Raw genomic sequence first — 5,237 nt, forward strand, 5'->3', positions numbered from 1 at the left:
ACCTCAGCCCCCATCCCCACATCCGAAGAGTGGCAGGATGTTGGCCTTCTGCTTTCCTGCTCCAGCTTTTACCCCTCGATTTCCCATCCTGAGGACTTTCCTCTCTTTCTTCTGAGTGTGGATACTCATTATGAAAACCATTTGCTGGTGGTGGTATATTTTGTTTTGCTCCTCTGTGCACTAGGAGAGGACAGAAAAGCCCCCATTCGCTCGGTCTGCCGTGTGGCTAGGAAGCCCTTCTCTCCTTCCACTCACCTGTCCTCCACCTGGTTTTGATATAGACACAGGTTGCAAAGAGCCCTTAGATGGAGGAGGCCGGAGGGAGGGGCGAGGATCGGCGAGGGAGAGGAGGGTAAGTAATGACGGAAGGCATGGGCTGAGTGGTCGTGGGGGCGATCTCCATAGGGGTGGATTTGGGGAGGCCCCGTTCGGGGTCTGAGAAGGGCCTACTTGCGTAGGCAACCCAGGTAGGGTGATTTGACAGACCCCTCCAAAGAGCAGACGGCCCGTGTCTGACTCAGCGTGATCTCTTTTCAACTCTGGCATGACCTCATGGGAGTCAGGATGGCAGTTATTACCTTAGGTCAGCACCACGGTCTGGCCAGGTGGGCCACCTCCTTCCGGCAGAGATCCAGCCTGCAGACCATCTCAGCCCCCAGGGAGCACACGGAGACCCACGGCTTTAGAATTTGGGCCAGAAAGAGGGCGCTGGAGGGAGAGCTTCACAGACAGCCGGCAAAGCACTAGGGAGAAGGCATCAATCTCTCATAAAATGGAAGCCTGCCCGCTTCCGATCTCCAATCAAACCGAGGAGACAGAAGAGGCAGCTGTCGCCAAGCTGCCGCAGCTCCGGAATCGTTGTTGAGTAATTGCCCGGTACTTCAAGTCCGGGATGGGGGCTCTTTAAGCAATATTTCATGGGAGAGATCTTGAGCCCTCATCAGGACAAGAAATATGGTTGTTAAACAGGCGGCTAATGGTTTACCATTCATCTGGTAGCAAATCTGTGAGCTTCATTACGCTGACCCGCCCGGCCTCAGAAGAGCGACGCAGAATTAGCCAGAAGGAAGAGGTAAGAAGCCGCTGCCGGGGAGGTGGGGTAGAAGAAGCTTGTCTTCGAGGCGGTGATTCTGGAACACGGAAGGGAAAGAATGGGAAGTTCGTTTTCTTCCCTGCTCCTTACAAGAAATGTTGTTGACAGGTTGTGAAGAGGAATCCCCAGCGAGCGCATCTGGCCAGCACCCCCCAAAGATCACCAAATCCCATCGTTCAATTCCCACCCAGGGCCGCGCCACTCCCCCCACCCCCAAACCCAGAAAGCTGCTCTGCAAAAAAGCTGCACAATCAACGTGACCTCTGGGTAATCAGAAAATCAAGAACAAACTTGCCTCATCAGGAAGAAGCTGGGCACCTACCTGCCCTGGGAAATCTATATGTAAATTCAGGCAGATCTGCGGTCTTCCTGGTACATCAGGCTTGGTCTCCAGCCAGGTCCCAAGCTAAGGTAAGACAAAGCTGGCAGCAGATTGTGGTGCAGACCAGGAACTGTCAGGATGTGGGGTCTCGGTTTGGGCGGGGCAGGGGGAGGAAGGTCAAGGTTTCTTCCCAAAGCCGCGTCAAATGGTCTCTGCTTTGTCCCACAGAGCCCCAACCTGCCGCTCACTTTTCGCTCCTTAAAATTGTAATGGACACTTGAAAAAAAAGAAAAGAAAAGAACACGCATGGAAGAAAATCAGATCAGGGGCACCTGAGTGGCTCAGGCAGTCAAGCATCCGACTCTTGATTTCGGCTCAGGCCGTGATCTCACGGTTCATGGGATCGAGCCCCGCGACAGGCTCCGTGCTGACGGTGCGGAGCCTGCGTGGGATTCTCTCTCTCCCTCTCTCTCTCTGCCCCTCCTCCACCCTCTCTCTGTCTCTCACTCTCAAAAATAAACATTTAAAAGACAAGAAAAGAAAAATCTTTTCAGATAACGCAAAGCAACTATTTCCACAGCTGGGGCAATTCCTCCGCCGTGCATTTTGGTCGCGTGTCACTGTTTAAGTCACTGGGTCACTGGCCACTCCCAGTGCCCCTGTGCTTGGAGGCGTGCGGCCTGCCTCCGTCCTTGATGTCATTTTATGTTCAGCACGACTCAGCAAGGCCGTGCGACCCTCCACTCTCAGTGGCTCGCTGTGAACAAGGTTTGTTTTTAGCTCGTGCTGAAAGCCCGTCACAGATCGGCTACAGCCGGGCCCCAGGAGACGGTGGAGGCAGAGACTGGAGGCAGGGGACGCCAGGAGCTGGAAGAGGTCTTCCCTAGAGCCCTCAGAGGGGGCACAGCCTTGTGACACCCTGATTTCTGACTTCTGGTCTCCAGAACTGTGAGAACATAAATTCTGTCGCTTTAAATTTGTGGTACTTTGTTAGGGCAACCACGGGAACCCAACACAGATTTTATCCTTGCTCTAGGACCCAGGCTGAGGGAGCAGCCTGTCCCCAGACCACTGGGGTTTTCATCAAAGGGAAAGAAAACAAGGCACCAAGTATGAGCTGGTTCTCAGGGTTGCACACAAAAGCGACCCCGTCATTCTGCTCACATTCTGCTGGCTGGAACAGGTCACCCGCATACCCGTGGTTTCAAAAAGCAGAGAAATGTAATCCCTTACCCCAGAAGTTGGCCACACGGCAAACGTTTTATGCCGTGGGCTGCATGGTCTCTGTTACAGCCACTCAGCTCTCCCACTTAATGAGAAAGCAGGCACGGACCAACGTAAATGAACGCTTGTTCCAATAAAACTTTATTTATCGCACCAGGCAGGGGGCCATATTCTGCTGAAGGAAGGGGCAGTGGATACTGCTGGGTCACGGGACAGCCTAGCAGACCTTTCTTTGTGTTTTTCACCCCCTCTCCGGTTACCTATTGCTGCATAACAAATCACCCCGAAACTCAGCCGCTTGGAACAACCACCATAGTTAGCATTGTCTTTCACAGTCCTGGGGGTTGACTGGGTCCATCTAGGGGGCTCTTCCTGGGATCTCTCGTATGGTTGCTGTCCGTCAGTGGCTGGAGCTGCAAACAGAAAGCTCACTCGTGACTGCATGTAGCCGGGGGCTCCCGGGCTATTTAACTTTTTTTGTGTCTCTCTACCTGGTTTCCACGACATGGCACCCCTTACGTAGCGGTTCAGGGCTCCACAGGCCAATGGAGAGAGCGCGCGTGCGAGACAGCGCCACCTGTGGCTATTTCGATGAAATTCAGTTACAACTGAATAAAATTTGAAGTTCAGGGGCCGAGCCACGCTAGCCACATGTCACGTTTTCAACGGCTACGCGCAGCTGGTGGCAACCACGCCCCGGGGAAGGCACGCGGCCTTTACTGGTCGAGTCTCAGGAGTCAAACAGCATCCTTTGCAACTCATTGTGCTCACAAGCCCGCCCAGGTTCGAGGGGAGGGGAAATAGATCTCGCCTCCTGATCGGGAGTGGCAGGGTTCTAGAAAGAGCACTGGGAACCCAAAATAGTGCTATGGCCACGTTTAGAAAAAAAAAGAGGCCCAACGGGCAGGACGTCGCAGGGGCCTAGAGATCACCCCTGGGTAGCTGAGGGCAGAGCCCAGACCCTTCGCCGGGTGAGGTTGATTGTTCTCTACACAGTACCTAATTCGTGGGTCGTGAGGATTCAATGAGCTAATCCCGTAGCGTTCACCATGGTGCCCGACACATAGTGAGCGCTCCGTAAATGTAACTACCATTACGTCCCAATTTTATATGTAGGAAGAATGCTGCATAAGTATGCTATATATAGACTGAGTGTTTGTGTCTCTCCAAAACTCATCTGTTGAAACCCCAGTGGTGGTTGAAAGTGCGGCCTTTGGGAGCTGAGTAGGTCATGAAGGTTGAACTCCTTGTGAATGGGACTCACGCCCTTACGGAAGAGACCCCAGAAAGGTTCCTGGAACCTTCCATCGCGTGGGACACAGCCCCACCTCCTCCCCTCCCCATCACAAGCCTCTGGCCTGGAGACGTCTGAGCTGGGGGAGGGGAAAGACAACCAAGGTCAGTTGGGAGATGTGGCTGATGTCATGGGCTGAGTATCCTAAGACTGTCTCTGTGACACGAAGAGACCATGGTGCTGTCACCTAAGAGAAGTTGCCCAGAAGCCATGGCATTTGCCAGCCTTTCCATCGCTGGGGGAGGGAAGGTGATTAAGGGGCTAAGGGACACAGATAAGGAAGTGCTTCGTTTGACAAGAGTCAACACGGACATTACACCTCGAAGCGGGATTGGGGATATTCACCAAAACACGAATGGTGGTTATTTGGGGGGGGGGGGGGGGTAGCCATGAGAATTGGCTATGCTTTATTCCGTGTGGTTTTCCCTATTTTGCACTTTTTCTACTGGGGATCTGAATCACTTACATAATTGGAAAAAAATACTTTTTCGTTTTTTAATTGCGTGAAAAGTATGCATGCAGGATAGGGGGGTCTTTTCTCTGTGGGGGCCCAGTCCTGGAGAGTTGTAACATCCTGCCTGCTTGGAGGAGCCTCCGTGGACCCGTCAAGCAGCCTCCAGCCTGCGGCTCCTAGGTTTTCTCCTTTGGAGCTACATTTGCTCTGCACGTGGCATCCTTCCCAGGGACAGGAGCCCAGGAAGGCAATTTGAGGTGGGAAATATTGTAATCAAGCCCAGGACAGTGGGAGAGTAGGAGAAAAATAAAACCTCATTGTCTCGGAAATTTCTGGATGGCTCTGGGTTAATTGCGGTGCCAGGAACCCTGTGTGGGATCTACAAAGCCCACTCCTCCGCGGTGGCCGGGTCAACTTCTGGAACACTCCTTAATTAATATCTGTCCTTTTCAGCGGTGGTTTCTGGGTCCCTCATCAGCCAATCGAACGGTTCTCCTGGAAACAAAGACTCGCTCGGAGGTGCCGGGCTTCCAGTAATTTCTTTCCCAGGTCTGTTTGTCTGGAGAAGAGTTCACTGAATGGCATGTCCATAAATTCCATTCCATGATCGCAGGAGCACTGGGGGTGGGGTTGCTACAGCGACAGGGATGGGCCACACTATTAATTTGTAGGGAAGAATGATGGGTGTCGCTGATCCTCAGCAGGAAGACTGAGGCTCAAATGACCATTGTCTCTCCCAGTCTCCTTCTGCCATTTCCAGGTGAGGGGGACACACGGATGCCCGGCCGGCGCAGGCGCAGGATGAGAAAATCGCCCAAGACCTCTGGGGGGCCCCGGATTGGTGCTGTTC

General features: G+C 53.2%; 1 long non-coding RNA gene across 1 annotated transcript; it reads left to right on the forward strand.

Moving 5' to 3' along the window:
• The first annotated feature begins 327 nt into the window (after nucleotides 1-327).
• LOC131497452 (uncharacterized) lies at nucleotides 328-2,715 on the forward strand. Its single transcript, XR_009254978.1, has 2 exons — nucleotides 328-1,072; nucleotides 1,202-2,715. It is a non-coding gene; the product is annotated as an uncharacterized LOC131497452 (long non-coding RNA).
• Nucleotides 2,716-5,237: the final 2,522 nt, after the last annotated feature.

This window comes from Neofelis nebulosa, chromosome 16 (assembly GCF_028018385.1).
Source record: "Neofelis nebulosa isolate mNeoNeb1 chromosome 16, mNeoNeb1.pri, whole genome shotgun sequence".
In the NCBI taxonomy this organism is placed as follows: domain Eukaryota; kingdom Metazoa; phylum Chordata; class Mammalia; order Carnivora; family Felidae; genus Neofelis; species Neofelis nebulosa.